The following is a 15,801-nucleotide window of genomic DNA, read 5'->3' as shown; positions in this document are numbered from 1 at the left end:
AGGTATTTTCTAAGGGTATGGCTACCCTACAGAGTTTTTTCGGAAAAACATCAGTTTAAAAAAAAAAGTCACGTCCACAATGCAATCGTGCTCTTTCGAAAAAATTTGAAAGAACAGAGGGGGTTTTCCAACACTGGTAAACTTCTTTCTACGTGGAAGAAGCTTTTTTCTGAAAGAGCTCTTTCGGAACAAAGCGTGTGTGGACAGGGAAGAGGGAATTCTTTTGACGGAAGAGGAAAGAGGAAAAAGCACAGGTGCCCTGGTGGCCACTCCATCCATAGTAATCACAGCTTAAATGCGAGATAGCGTCCATTCAGTGTGGACACTATCTTTTGAAAAAGTACATCGCTTTTTTCTATGTGCTTTGGCAGTGTGGATCTCTCTTTCGGAAAAAGTTTTTTCAGAAGATCTCTTCCGGAAAAGCTTCTTCTGAAAGAAGCCTGCAGTCTAGATGTAACCGAAGGTATACTCAGCAAGTTTCTGCTTTTTAATTCTCTTTTGTGGGTTAGAAAATAAACGGAATAATATTAGCATTATGGCACACAAAGGATCAATGACGATCTATGATGATCAGTATGCATATTCTATGTCACAGGGCCCAGTTCAGTGAGGTACTTTAGGCTGAATCCTACAAGGGTATTCTGTCCCAGATCAAGCAAAGAACTTGAACCAGTGCCTAACTTTAATCTTGTATGTAGTACCCATTGCTTCAATGGAGCATATGCCTAACTGATCAGCTGAATCAGTGTCTTAATGAGTACCCCCAAAAAGTGTGTAGTGTATCTTTAAATATTCTGAACGTGTATTCTATCGGTCTCATTATGAGATCATTTGCCAGATTCTGCTCTCTTCTACCACTCTTAATACAGAATACTTAGTGCAATTACTCTCCATTTACGCCCTGTGACTTAGCCCTTAGACCCTGGGGAAAGGCCGTCAGATGCAACAGCTTTTCAATGTGAGTGAAAAGGAAGCAGTAATATGGCAATTCTAATTAATGATGACCTGGCAGCGTACTGTGTAGCTAGGGTCATGTGGAGGCAGATGGACCCTGTATGGTTCTATTTGGAATGTGCCATTCATGACCTCTTCAATTGCTTCAACCCCTTGAATTTGTGCCTGGATTTTATTATCCTATTTGAGAGTCTGCTCCTCTAGTTACTGTTCTTTGACCTTCCCTCTGCGCCAAGTGACCCTTCTGCATGGTGCACAACATGGAGCTTTGGTCTAGGACTCCTCGTGCGCTCACCCAAAGGAAAGTTCAATATTAGGCGACAAATTGCAGGTAATGGCAACTGTTCTCCTGGCTCATGGCAGAATAGCTGTTTTAACGCTGCTTATACAGCGATCACGGGGTTATGAGAATACAGGTTTGTCTAATGGCACATTCCCCTTCCACATTCATTTACCTTATTATGTCGTGTCTATTTAGTTAAGGAGGTATTGTTGGTAAGAAGAGGGGGAACAAAAAACCCTAGAATGGCCATCTCTTCAATGTTAGCCTGACTGGCAAATGCCAGGATCGACATAGGTTACTAAGGCCTCGTCTGGGCTAGACAGTGAAGTTGACCTATGTTAGGTGGACTTACAGCCACCACAGTAATTACTGTGCTTTTTCACATCCACACTAGCCTCTTTCTGCTGATGGTGCACATCCGAACCTAGAGCACCCCTGCTGACTTCACAGGGGCATTTCGGGGGGCTGACAGCTGGGGCAGCATGGTGCTGAGACACGATGTAAGTATCTACACAGACACTGCAGCGCCCTTACTGCATCGGCCTCTCGTGGAGATTATTAGGCTGGCGTAGTGGGGGACTGACAATGACAGGCATGGGCAGTGGGTTTGCAGAAATTTGGGTGGTGGCCAGATCCAACACCCTTCCCCCACCCAAACTCTCTCCTCCCCACTTGCCTAAGGCTCTGGAGGCAGAGGCAGTTTGAGCAGGGGAGGGGGCAGGCTTTGGGAGGGAGTTTGGGTGCTGGGTACAGGCTCTAAGCTGGAGTAAGGGATGGGGGTGCAGGCTGGGATGTGGGAAGAGGGGGCAGAGGGTGTGGTGCTTACCTCACACCCCGCTCTGGCAGAAGTTCCTAGGTGGGGAGGGCTTGGGGGGTCTCCACACACTGCTGCCCTCAGGCACTGCTGCCTGCAGCTTCCCATTGGCTATAAGGATGCTCGGGGCAGAGCAGTATGCAAAGACTGCTCCCCCCTCCCCCGGGAGCTGCAGGGATGCACGGGCTGGCAGCTGTACAAAGCCAATGGCCAGAAGCTGCTCTAGCCCTGCTGTGCTACCATGCGAATGGCGAGGACCCCAGGCCGTTTTAAATCTTTCAGGGGCGGCAAGCGGGACATGCCGGGAGAGGAGGGGAGCACAGCGGTGGCAGGTCGGGTCAGGGGGGGAGACCTGAACTTTGGTGGAACTGGACTCCAGGCCAGGAATATTCCTGGTTTCCAGACACCTTGGAGCCATAGAATTTGCTGCCCATGATGGCAGGAGCTGCCTTCCACTGAGCGGTATAGATCTAGCCTAATCAATAAGTAGAAACTGTCCTTAAAAAACACACGGCACGCACTTAAAACAGTCATCCTGTGAGAGACTGGCCCACATTACAGCTGCCAATTTAAAGGGACACATTTTCCTTCCCCTAAATACAACAAAAGGCACCTCACGGCAATCAAAGAGACGATAAAGGATGCAAGGAACAACAAGAAACCCGCGATTGTAAAAACTCTGGGAGGGGGAGAGGGATGAAAGAAATGCCCAGTGGCGACCATTTTCAGTATGACCTGAGGAGCTTTCAACTTCAAACCAGTCAGATCAAGAGCTTCCGAGAGGCATCACCTCAGGGATCTGTCATTCACACATCAAGCCCTGTTCAGTTTGCCTTGTCTCTCACAGACATGCTGCCAGCTGCAGAAATATCACAGCCTTCCGGCACAGCGGAGAAAAAAACAAAACACCACAACACCCTCTCCCCACCACCGCAGCCCAGAAAGCAAGGGCAGTGAGAAGCTGTGACCCTACCGTCCACCAAAGGGCAACGTTATGAAGCAGACTGGAGATCTGATACAGACAGAATGGGAACTGGATACCCATCTGCTGTAAAAACCCAGTTCTTGATGGAGCCATCTGATCTGTTCCCTGCCTCTTTGAAATAACAGGAGCCGGGGCTTGTGCAGGGCCTTGATAACCGAACTGGGGGCTTGTCAATGCATCCTGGGAGGACTCCTCATTCTTTCCTCTTCTTTCATGGTCACCAGTTGGCTGCTCGACACTTTGCCGTGTGTTAAGCAGAGGGGTTGCTTGTGTTTCAAAGGATTTAAAAAAAATCAATTAAATCAATATTAACATACTGCTTTTACAGTATGTATTACATGCCAGACATACTGCATGTTATTCACAACGCATGCTTCAGTCTGACAGTCTGGGGAGAAGGGTCGGATGTCAAACAAAGACAAATATTTTTTGTGAGGCACATACGAGCAAGGAGCTGAAGGGGCATGAAGCTGGAGCGGGTGAGAAACAAATTGATTGTCAATCTTGGAAAAGAACTATAGCGTCTCACTGAGTCTGACTGTACAAATAACTTTAATTGATAGTGGAAAAAAGTAGCAATCGGGCTTTCAAGAAGGAGCATAATAATGGGTCAGTGGCTACCTGGGTCCTGTGCACTGCTTCAGAACCTAAACTGCAAAATTATTAACAGATTCTGGAGAAGCTCGTGAGTAGAGCAGTCATTCAAACCGCTCAGAGCCTGAGCTACACACATGGGTATGTCTAGACTACAGGGTTTTGTCAACAAAAGTGGACTTTTGTCAAAAAAAACTATACCTGCGTCTACACTACCACCAAGTTCGGTCGACATAACGTCAACAGAACTTGGCAGTTTTGTCGACGGCGGTAAACCTCATTCTACGAGGAATAATGCCTTTTGTCGACAGTTCTGTCGACAGAAGGCATTATTGCCTCTTCACTGTCCTTTGCGTCTACACTCTCATGTCGACAAAGCGGCTTGCTTTGTCGACAGAACTGGCTGTAGTCTAGATGCTCTTTGTTGACAGAAGCTTTGTCGACAGTATCTGTCGACAAAGCCTCTGTTGACAAAAGCCCGTAGTCTAGACGTACCCTCATGGTCTAAAACAGCTCCTTGGGACAAGGAGAGCTGATGAATTTGTGGCAGATTTCTAGCTCAGGATAGTAGAAGAACTTCTCATTAGAAATGCTAGGAAGCTACATACATGTCTCCTTTTTCATGGCTCCATGACAGACAGCGATGAAAAGCAGGCAGATGTTCTCAGTTTCATGGGTTTACAGAGACCACAGCATTATCATGCAAGTAGACTTGTTAGCAAGAGAGTAACCGACAATGAACTAGCCACATTCAGTGGGGCGACAGCCTCGCTTCGCCCTTGGGTGAGGTGGGGGGAGGCTCCAGGCTTCTGGAAGGGGTAGGGTTTTGGGCAGAAGGGGCAACCATGGGGGCAGCCAGCCCTCAGGGCCACCCGGAATGCACTGTGCGACACCCCTCCCCCCCAGGCAGTCCCAGTACTGCCTAGATCGCACTACACGGTACTCTGGTGGTGATATCCAGGGTCCAGGGCTCTGGCCGCGGCTATGGTTCCACTGTAAGCAATGGGGCTATTTGTGGAGTCAGTCATTACTCAAGATGAGTAAAGGTTTGCAGAATATACCCTGATTACAGGCACCTTTGTTTTCATTATTAAAGCAAGATTTTTCTTTCATTTTTGGACAGAAAGTCTTATTAGCCATGACTGTGCATGTATTATTACTGGAGAAAGATCAATGTGCATGCAATGCTTTTATCTCCGGCCATGCCTTGGGTCGGATGTAGGCTGACTATACAGCAATGCCAGAAAATGGCAGCCTGAGATGGGGACATTCCAGCAATGCAGAAGTCACTGAAATCAAAGTCTTCCCACTGGCTTCAGAGGGCATTAAATCCAGGGGCTCTAAAAGGGCAAGTCTGCTATAAAAGTCTCTCTACAGGCTGGCAAACAAAACAGACCTCATGATTTGTACAGTTCTGCAGTACCCTTGCCAAATTATCTTGCCAATATCATCAGAATTTCTGCAACTCCAGAAATGGTTTTGAGAAATCCATGGAAACCAAAATCTCCTTTCCGGTCTGCCATTCATTCTGTAAAACTTACATGTTTAATTTCAGTGCTTGGAGCTGCAGCTTGCCAAGGAGTAAAAATCAGATTCTTCTAAACAGGGGAGAAGCGAGATTTGGCCTGTTAAGTTGAAATCCTGACCTGGAGCCAAATTCCAAGAGAACAAGGTGATGTTTGGCTCTAGGGCTTTGCAATAAGCAACGTTAGCACCATTTTTCATGATCACCGAAGCAGATTGTGGCACTTTCTTTTCTCAAAGCAGTGTTTGTCTTGAGTAAAAGATGATGTATTGCATGTCCCAGTCCGCTAGGAGGTAGATGGCTGTGAGAGAGGCCACGCCATCAATGCACTACACCTTTCTCAGTAGTCTTTATTTTGATTGGCTTAACAATGCCAACCAATTATCTCTGATGTTGCACCATCTGCAGAAGTACCCTTTTCAGGCAGTAAAGAAGAAATACATCATCCCATTCACAGCAGCTAGTGAAGCTGTGAGTAGTCAAACGCATTTAATTTTCATGGGCAACTGATTTCCTGTCCTCACACCCAAATGACATTCAGAGGTGCCTGTGTAGTTCCCAACCCGTTTGGCTCATCTCTGTTCATAACGAGAAATTAAAATGGCACATGACGGTATTGTCTTGCCAGTCGCTGTAGTGTGATGTGACCAGGGATGGCACAAATGAAACTCATTGTTTTATTACAATCTTTTAATTGAATTGCACACACCAAACTGTTCATCATGGTGTTAACCACAAGTAGCTAGAATTGGACAGCCAACAACTGACTAATGAACATCCTCTTAATTAGGTTATTCTATTATGTTAATGCATAAGTTATAATCTCAAACCTTTTGGGACCTGATACCAGGCCATTGAAGTGAATGTGAGTCTCTCCATTTATCTGAATGAGCCTCACTAAGTACAATGTGTTACTCTATTAAAACAAAATTTGTCCATGTCTTATTGTGACTGCCAGGTAACATTTTTCAGCAGCCTTATTAATTTGATAAAAGAGATGCCTTGTGTGGTTCCTAAACCTCAATAGTTACGACTTTAAGAGTCAGTTGGCATTTAACATATAATCAGTCGCTTATTAAACATTAATGAAATACATATTTGAGGCAGTTAACAGAGCACATTTTCAGCACAGTCCATAAGAGTTCCTCTTTTGCAGTTCCCATTAGCCATTATGGGAACCATGAGGCTTGAAACTAAATTATTTTCCCCCCAGTGCCAAGCTAAACCATACCCCAAATTGTTCCTTTTAATATTCCTGCCATGTTGTTGGTATGTTTTGTTCCTTGCTGACAAAAACTGGGAACACAAACAAAAAGTGACCTGTACTTCCTTATGAAAAAAGACTGCAGTTTGTTAGAGCCGTAGTCAAGCACGTTATTTTATAATTAATAATTTAAAAACATACATACGCAACCCTATGTCTACACACCATAATAATCATATTAAAAAAATAATCCATGCGACCAGGAATAGCATAGCAAACCACCCACAACCTGCAATTTTGCTAGACAATATTCTGAGCTTTCCCGCATATGCGTATGCATCATGCCATAAGGATTAGAAGATTTGAGATATCTCAGATCCAAGAAACCTGTTCAATCAATGAGAATCAAGTTTGAGTCTCTCCATCAACTACAAATGGGCGCGATCGCTTGAAAGGTAGGGATGTAAAATTCCATTTAATTGGTTAACTGGTTAAATATATTGTTTAACTGGTTAACTGATTAAAGAGGAGGGTGGATGGGGTATGTAAAGACAGAGTAGAGATTTATGGGGCCTTGGGCAGAGCAACTGGGGGCCCTCCCTCACCTCTTCCACCTGCAATCTCCCTACCTCCACCCAGCACTCCTGCTAGGAAAATGGGGGTCCGGGCATGGGGATTTGAGCTGATCCGACAAGCACACCTGCACTCCTGTGCTCCCCAGCAGAGGCAGGAGGACCAGGTTAGAGCCCAGAGGTCCCCATTCTTCCAGGCCTTTCAAATGGCCAGGACCCTGGGACATGGCCCAAGTGTCCATCCATTGGCCCAGTGTCTAATCCACCACTGGGAGTAGGCTGTAGGAATCTAATCTCAAGGGGTATATCTACACTACCCCCCTAGTTCGAACTAGGGGGGTAGTGTAGACATACCCAAGGTGACAAAACATGGACAAAGGTAGCATGATCTGCTTTTGAGAGCAGTGATCACATCCTCCAGGGTATGTGCAGATGGGGAAAGTAAAGTGCAAGTGCAGTGATCTACCAATCCCCCCCATTTCATGAATTTGGTCAACAGCAAATGACTCTCCCAATCAAAGGGTATGTCTAGACTACGTTTTATTTTCGAAAGGGCATGTGCAAATTCAGGGGGAATTTGCATATCTTCTTCCGATCGCTTTTTCAAAAGCAGGTCTTTCAAAAGTGAAAGTAGTCTGGATGCGGTTTTTTTCGAAAAAAACCCCCGCTTTTCCTTAAAAAAGAAGTTTACGCGGTTTTTTCAAAAAAGGGTTTTTTTCCTGAAAAAAACATGTCCAGACTACTTTCACTTTTGAATGACTTGCTTTCGAAAAAGCGATCGGAAGAAGATTTGGGGCCTTGGGCAGAGCAACTGGGGGCCCGTGGAATTTGCATATCCTCTTTCGAAAATAAAACGTAGTCTAGACATGCCCAGAGAGTGATAACATCTCTGCCATATCCTCCTGCTGCTTTCCCTGCTAAGTTGTTATCCTGACCCCCAAAGCAAGTCTTAAACAGCGAGGCTTTTCCCATGCGCCAGTCCCAACAAGGTGTATGCTGACCTGCTCAGTGACGGTGTCTAGGCATTCATTATTATACCTTATGGGGCTATTTTCATCACATACTATAGTACTGTTAACAGAGGTGACTGACAAGTGGGGAAATTTAATTTCAATTCAGAATGCTGATGAAAAGTCTCACCTGCATTTAAAAAAAAATTACCAGCTTAAATTTTTAATTCGAGTTACAAAAAGAGCATAGCGTTTTTTAAAAAACAGAACAGAATATATTCTGCCTTCAGAGAAGTTCTGTCTTTTACGTTATCAGACACGATAAATGATTATTAGTGGCTGTTATTTACATAGTTCCTAATGCATACAGGGGTTTTTTTGTGGTTCTGTGACTTGACGAAAAATGGAGGTCTTGTTCGCACGGCTCACAGTAATACAGTTTTCTTATCTTTGCATTAATCCTGAAGTAAACATGGCAACAGGTTTTGTACTCTGATTTAATCCTCTTTTTAGTTACTCTTTTAAAACCAGCTCCCCTATCGAAAGCCATGTAACACTGAGGCACTTGGCAGTAACTTCAACAAATGAATCTGTCTAAAACTCTATTACACTGGAGCTATTCTAGATGCTTGAGATGTTTTTTGTTTGGATCTTTGGCTGGTCTCCAGTTATTTAATCTTTAATTACTGGACACTGCCACACAGCTTGTCAACAGAGCTACTTCTTTCTGTCTTATTTCCACTGCCATTTTCACAATCTGAGCATCCATTTTATTTAATCTTGGTGGGAATTGGGAGAGTGGGAGGGGGTTTAGGGGAAGAAGCAATCTCTGCCAGTCTGGAAATATTTAATTGGTTTGTTGGCTGGCATGATAAACACCAACTTTCTCATCTGTTCAAATCTAAACTCAGCCTCAGGTCACATCCATACCTATGCTAAATATAAAAAACAGTAATAAAACAGCAGCTAACTACGTCTGACTTACACTAAACAATGCAGGTAATGCAGTGCCCAGTCTGTCTTTAGCATGCGGAGGTGAAGTAAAAAAAGGAGGAGGACCAATTTTATGGACAGGGCAGAAGATGCAAGTGATCAAGATTCTATTTTCAGTTCTGCCAAATGTTCTCTCTGCAATTTCCTGTAAGGTGCTGAGTACCTTCAACTCTCATCAGCTGCATGGTCTGTGTTTTTTCCCCCTCACTTTCCAATACGCCCATACATCATAAAGGGACAAGATTGACTCCCTCAATGTTTGTGAGGGTCCAACCATGTGGATTTGGTGCTACAGCGTACACTGCCAAAAATACTGACGAAGCAGCAAGAAAGGATGGATTGATATCTTTAACTCCAAATGCAATTTAGATTGACAAAAGGGCACTTTTACACAGATGAGGTGGATTTTGGCCCTGGTTCCCTTTCGCCTCAGTTTTCTATAATTTGACATGAGGTGAACATCCCACTAATGTCCTCGTACCTCACAACTCACCAATGTCTAATGTGGGACAGACAGACAAAACCATTTACAGAAAACCAGCCCATGCAGGTAACTTAAAATAATACAGTCCGGTGGCACCTTAGGGTATGTCTACACTGCACAGCTATTTCAAAATAAGCTATTGCAGAATAATTATTCCAAAATATCTTATTTAGAAATAGCATGTTCTCACTGGAAGGAAGCCTCAAAATGAGTCCAAGGCAGGCTTCCCTAATGTAGACGTGCTATCTGGATTTAGAGCCCCAGAAGGCACTGGGGAGGAATAACTTAGAATGGCCCTGGTGAGGGCAGAGGCATTATTCCGCATAGAATGAGGTTTACAGATTTCGGAATAAGCCATCTGTAACTTCAAAATTATTTCGAAATAACAGAAGGGCTGTGTAGACACTCGCATTGTGATTTCAAAATCACAAAGTTATCTCGAAACAATGGTGTAGTGTAGATGCACTCTTAGGCTGTGTCTAGACTACATGGCTCCATCGATGGAGCCATGTAGATTAGGGTTGTAGGCAAAGGGAAATGAAGCGGCGATTTACATAATCGCGGCTTCATTTAAATTTACATGGCTGCCGCGCTGAGCCGACAAACAGCTGTTTGTCGGCACAGCGTGCTGGTCTGGACGCTTCCCTGCCGACATCAAAGCCCTTTGTCGACCGCCCCGTTATTCCTCGTGGGATGAGCTTTACCGGGGCGGTCGACAAAGGGCTTTGATGTCGGCAGGGGAGCGTCCAGACTAGCACGCTGAGCCAACAAACAGCTAATCAGCTGTTTGTCGGCTCAGCGCGGCAGTCATGTAAATTTAAATGAAGCGGCGATCATTTAAATCGCCGCTTCATTTCCCTTTGCCCAATAAACATATCTACATGGCTCTGTTGACGGAGCCATGTAGTGTAGACATACCCTTAAAGACTAACCTGGCATTGGCCACTATCGACAGACAGGATACTGGCCTGTATGGACCTTTGGTCTGACCCAGTATGGCCGTTCTTATGTTCTAACAAAGGTATTGGATCATGAGTTTTTGTGGATAAAACCCATTTCATCAGACGAGTATGGTTTTACCCATGAAATCTCATGATCCTATACCTTTGTTCATTTCTAAGGTGCCACAGGACCACTAGTTGTTTTTAAAGTTACAGACTAACACTGCCACCCCTCCGAGACTTCTTAAAATAATGTGCAAGTCTAAACAATTCCTATCCCTCCTTGGGGTTTCACACACTTGTATGTAAAACATTACTATGTTATAAAGCTTCAGAGGGGTAGCCGAGTTAGTCTATAACTAGAAAAACTTAAAAAAACAATGAATAGTCTAGTGGCACCGTAAAGACTAACAAAACATGTAGATAGCATCATAAGCTTTCGTGGGCAGTGGGTTGTGCCCACGAAAGCTCATGATACCATCTACATGTTTGGTTAGTCTTTAAGGTGCCACTAGACTATTCATTGTTTTTAAGACTTACTATGTTAGGGTATGTCTACACTGCAAAGTTAATTCAAAATAATAGCTGTTATTTCGAATTAACCTTAATAACGTCTATACGTGCAAACTGCTATTTCGAAGTTAATTCGAATTTCATTCTACGAGGAGTAACGCCAAATTCGAAATAGCTATTTTGAATTAAGTGCTGTGTAGACACTTAATTCGAAATAGGGGGCCTCCAGCCCTTCCCAGGGGGGCTAGGGAGAGGTAAGTGGAAGGACGTGAGGGAGGAATGGAGCATGAGCCCCCGGTGGGGAGGACCGGGGAGGTTCTGAGGGCTCCTCGGGGTGAACGCTCTCCCTCAGGGCCTCCTGGATCCTGACAGCCCCCTGATGGATCCCCTGGATGGCAGCCTGCAGCAAGTGCAGCTGAGCTGATGGCAACGACCCCACGAGACGCACTGGTGTGCCCAGGGGCAGCTCTGGCTCCATGTGGCCGAGTGCTGTGGTGTGCCAAGTTCGGGCACTCAGGGCACTCCAAGACAGGACTGCTTTGTTGTCTCTCATGGAGGTAGACAAGTAAGCGGGGAACCCTGAGAACTCTGTCCAGGGTGGGGGTAGGGTCCCTTTAAGCACGGAGCTCAGTTAGTCTCAGGCAGCAGCCCCACACACGAAGTCATAACCTGATGCCCTGCCGGCACTGGTTCCCGCCAGCCTTAACTTCTGTTCAGGGTCCACTCAGTGTGGACGTGCTATTTCGAAATAGCAAAACGCTATTTCGAAATAATGTTTGTGTATAGATGCGTTATTTCCAATTAGCTTAATTCGAATTAACTATTAAGCGCTGTAGTGTAGACATACCCTTAGTGCTTATCCTCTTTATATACAGCTAGGTCTTCTAATCTTTCTTCTGAAGCCTGTTTCTCCAGCTTCATGGTCCTTTCTAGCTTGGGTTCTCTGAGCTATATTACATTTTCAATAAGTTTCTGATAACGAGATGCTCAGAAATTGATGGTGCTTATACTGGTTGTGAAGGTTTACCTCTGTCATCCAAAATTCCAGTAGACTTTTTTATAATCTCACACTAGGTTACTGCCTTCTGTCACCTCTAGTTTTCTTTCAGCATTGTTGCTTCCCAGCCTTCATTCCTATACTTTTCCTAAAACATGAACAGTGACCAAAATGTAACAAAAGTATAGCCATTAAATATTGCTTCAAAGCAGTGGCTGCTGTACCACTCTGTGCTAATAGACTCTGCATCAGATATAAAGTACTTGGAATCTTAGACTCTGAGCTGGTAAAACTATAGAATCACCCATGGATCTGGGCCTCAAATGACTCGCAAATTCAGGGTTCCCTGTAAGCTGAGCACTTGGGAGGCCACCCAGGAAAGATTCAAATGCCGCTCAGCTGATCAGCAGAGCGCCCACAGTCAGCAGCATGTGTTTTTACTGGTGGTTCACATCCACAAATGCCTCAATGCATGTAACAAAATTTATGCCACATATTGATGGAAAACATTAGAGGGAACACTACCCACAACACCACAGTGTTTGGAGGTCAGATTTCAGTTAAAGTCTTTATGACAAGTACGAAGGACATTTGCAAAATCAAGATCCTGAACCACACCAATTTCACATGTGATTGGATCATCCAGGGATATAATTCAGCACCATCTCGAAACCTGGAGCAGAGAGAATGAGGCTGTTGAGAAGAGACTCGCTTTAGCAATACTTAAGTCAATTCTTTTAAACTTGGCTGGGGATTTACTTTAGGGACAGGTGTCTCTGAGTGTGGTGACCAGATCAATGCAAAACCTTTGTTATAAGCCACAAAAGATGAATGAGGTCGAAATCTTCTTTAAATGAGCCCGAGGCCAAGGAATGGGAGGTTTAATATTTTTAGACAGAAAACTTGCCTAGGGGGAGTTTGGCAAGGTTTAGACATACCAAGCTAGCTCTGATTATTTCAGCTGAGTTTCTCTGAGATTTTCGGTTTGAACCTCACACTCAGGCTGAGCCAATACATGCAAACTGAAAGTGAGGAAAAATAACATTTGCATAGACTTCTGCAAACCGAACAGCCGATCTATACCTGGTAGGGTATAGATGAAATGGCAGTCCACAGGCAGAAGCAAAATAAAACACACAAGAACAAGTGAAAAAATGTTTCTCTTTCCCCCTTCTTTGATTTTAAATAAATATTTGGATTTTTCTGCAAATGAGATTTGTTTCCTGTGTGATTTTTTTAAAAAGCCTCACTTTCCTTTCAAACCTCAAGAAAACATGTCGGAAAGGCTTGCTCCACCGGGAGCAAAGGGGGGAAAAGCCCATAAGGCTGACTTTATAAATCTTTGGATTATACTGCACTCTGTGGGGTATCTTCTATCTAAACTACCGTAACCCACAAGGGGATTAGAATGGATAGCCTCTCTCTCGCTTCTGAGTCCCAGTGCTAGCAAATAGAACCACAGTGCAGCGTGGGCAGACAGGAAACCACTAAAGCCAGAGCAGTGATTATGTGCTTGCTCTGCGAGATGCATTGAGCAGTGAGCCGAAATGTTTGTGTGTGTGTCAGATCAATCTTTTCACTGACCAGGACAGCTGTACTCACAGGGGGATCACCAATCATCCTGCAAGGAACTGCTTCTGTCCTTCAACAGGCAATTAACGTGAGTCCATTACAACTCCCTGGAGGCCCCTAGGGGACTGCAAAAGGCATCGACTGAAAGGTCAGAAACCTCATGAGGACAGGAAAGAAGCTGTGCCTGGAGAAATGGAGTGGAAAGCAGTAGCTATTTGTCACCTGCTAGTAATTCAAAAAAGGAGAAGGGGGGGGGGGTCCGAGTGTTGTGCACAACTGTGAGCATGTGGTAAGAGCATAAATAAAAGCTGCAGGACTCGGAGCTTCTCTGGTTGGGGCACTGAACAGGCTTTATCTGAGTACTGGGGAGGGGGTGTAACAAACTCCACCAAACTAATTTTTCAAAGTAACTGCAAGTAAAAAGGCTGATTAATCACCCACTATGGCCCTGAGATAACCCAAGGGAAGCCGTCGCCTCTGCCTGAGGTTCACTACGTGGGAGAAGATTTAAGAGAGAGCCAACTGCTTTGTAACCAGAAGGCAGAGAGAGCCTCACATTCATGAGCAATGTTATCCTTAGAGAGAAGCAGGAATTTCTGGAATATTTTGGGGTGAAATGGCAGAAACAACTGGGGCTCGTACAGGCCTCTGCTACCTCCTGGGCCTTTTGGTCAAGACCACCTTTCCAGCATATGTTTAGAGGTTTCCACTAAAATGCTTACTCATACAGCTCTAAAACAACCACCAATCTAATCTGGCAGTTTTATTACGGATACAAAACAAGGTAATGACAGACTGGTGGCCAAGGGAGAATAAGGAAAGTCAGGGTATACAGACAACATGATTTGCAGGGAAAGTTTAGGCCCAATTGATTCAAGATGTTAACGTGGAAGGACTTTTGCCCAGCAATGAATGATGGCAGGATGGGGATGAGGCCACCTATGCATGACTGAATTGCTGTAGCAACTTTTCAATTACTTTTGTATTATTAATTTTTATTAGCACCTATCCACTCAATAGTGCGGATTAGATTATATTTAACACAAAAACAGTGTTGAAAATTTAAATATATTGAGAAAAAAAATCTATGAGCAACATACGAATTGTAAATCTCAACAAAAAAAAAAAGGAAAAAAAAAGGAAAAACAGTTTTGACCAACTCTACCAATTGATTCTTTTAGACTACCAGTTGCCACACAAAAGAAGCAGGTTTGTAAGAATGTCCTAGTCTGATCACAGGTTTGTTTGTTTGTTCGGGTTGCAAAACACGGAGCATATTTTAAGTGTTGTATTAATATACAACAACTAAAATAAACAATAGGAAAAAAAAGAAAAATCCGTGTTGATTCCGGTATTAGGATTGGTGACTGTGTTCTTTGTTTGTAGAGAGCAGCAGATATTAAGTTGGATTATACATAATGGGATAAAATGTCTAAACCTTGCAGATTACCTGTCACTGATTGATTGAAAAGGCTGGCAGATTATCCATCCTGGATTTAGAAGGTTGGTTTTTATTCCATCTGCCGGCTTGCCAGGCCCCTCTACTATATTTCCCAAACGTGATGACTTCACCATTCATTCCAAAATGTAGCAGTCTGATTACAGCAGAGTAAACTGGAGTCATTCAAGTGTTCTTTTTAATTACTTTTGTATTATTAATTATTATGATTACTTTAACTTTTTAATTACTGCAGCTTTAGCAGTAGAATAAATGTATTGATGTTTCTCTACAGTCTGTGTTTGGGACTAATATTTCAGACTTCAAGATCCAATGTGTACCGTGCTTGGATCAGGGGCCATCTTTTTGTTCTGTGCCTCTAGAGCACCTAGTATGATGAGTCTTTGTCTACTACTAGGCTCCTAAATGCTACAGTAATACCAATAAATAATACAAATAATACCTGATGCTTCCTTTTCTAATTGGTGTGTTGATCTGAGCATCTAGGGAGGGAATGAACAAGATAGGAAAGCTGAAACACCCTCAGAAGTGGCAAACATCCTTAAGTGGCCAAGAAACATTTGCCAACCACTGTGATCAACATGACTAAAAGCATATCACATATGCAAATAATCTGGAACTCTTTTTTATTTCACCTGAAGCTGCATGCCAGCTAGTTTGTTTATTATTTTCACTCTTCATATTACTTTCCACTTCTATAATACCTCAGACTACAAAGTCTCTTGCACTTATTTATTTCAGACAAAGAATGCCTGAATGTAGTTAGGCTACCTAGCATCGCTCCCCTTGTGACATTACAAGGCTTGCCAGGTTGATATTTAACAAGAGATGCCAATTAGCATCCACGATACCAGTCAACAAGGCACTTTCTTTTAATGATTTATATTGACAAATGAATTAATAAAATCCCACAATTACTAGTGGTGTTGAATGAGCCCATGTAACAGTCCCAAATACGTTT

The 15,801-nt window shown here is 43.8% G+C and overlaps 1 protein-coding gene and 1 long non-coding RNA gene across 10 annotated transcripts in view; one reads left to right on the top strand and one right to left on the bottom strand.

The window, feature by feature from the left end:
* Nucleotides 1-15,801, bottom strand: part of AUTS2 (activator of transcription and developmental regulator AUTS2) — a 1,120,208-nt gene that overhangs the window by 427,896 nt on the left and 676,511 nt on the right. The window lies entirely within an intron of this gene.
* LOC142819197 (uncharacterized) lies at nucleotides 853-14,966 on the top strand. The gene is made up of 3 exons (XR_012896991.2): nucleotides 853-958; nucleotides 1,632-1,737; nucleotides 14,827-14,966. It is a non-coding gene; the product is annotated as an uncharacterized LOC142819197 (long non-coding RNA).

Source organism: Pelodiscus sinensis, chromosome 21 (genome assembly GCF_052426305.1).
Source record: "Pelodiscus sinensis isolate ZL-2025 chromosome 21, ASM5242630v1, whole genome shotgun sequence".
In the NCBI taxonomy this organism is placed as follows: domain Eukaryota; kingdom Metazoa; phylum Chordata; order Testudines; family Trionychidae; genus Pelodiscus; species Pelodiscus sinensis.
This window is presented reverse-complemented; position numbering and strand designations above follow the sequence as displayed.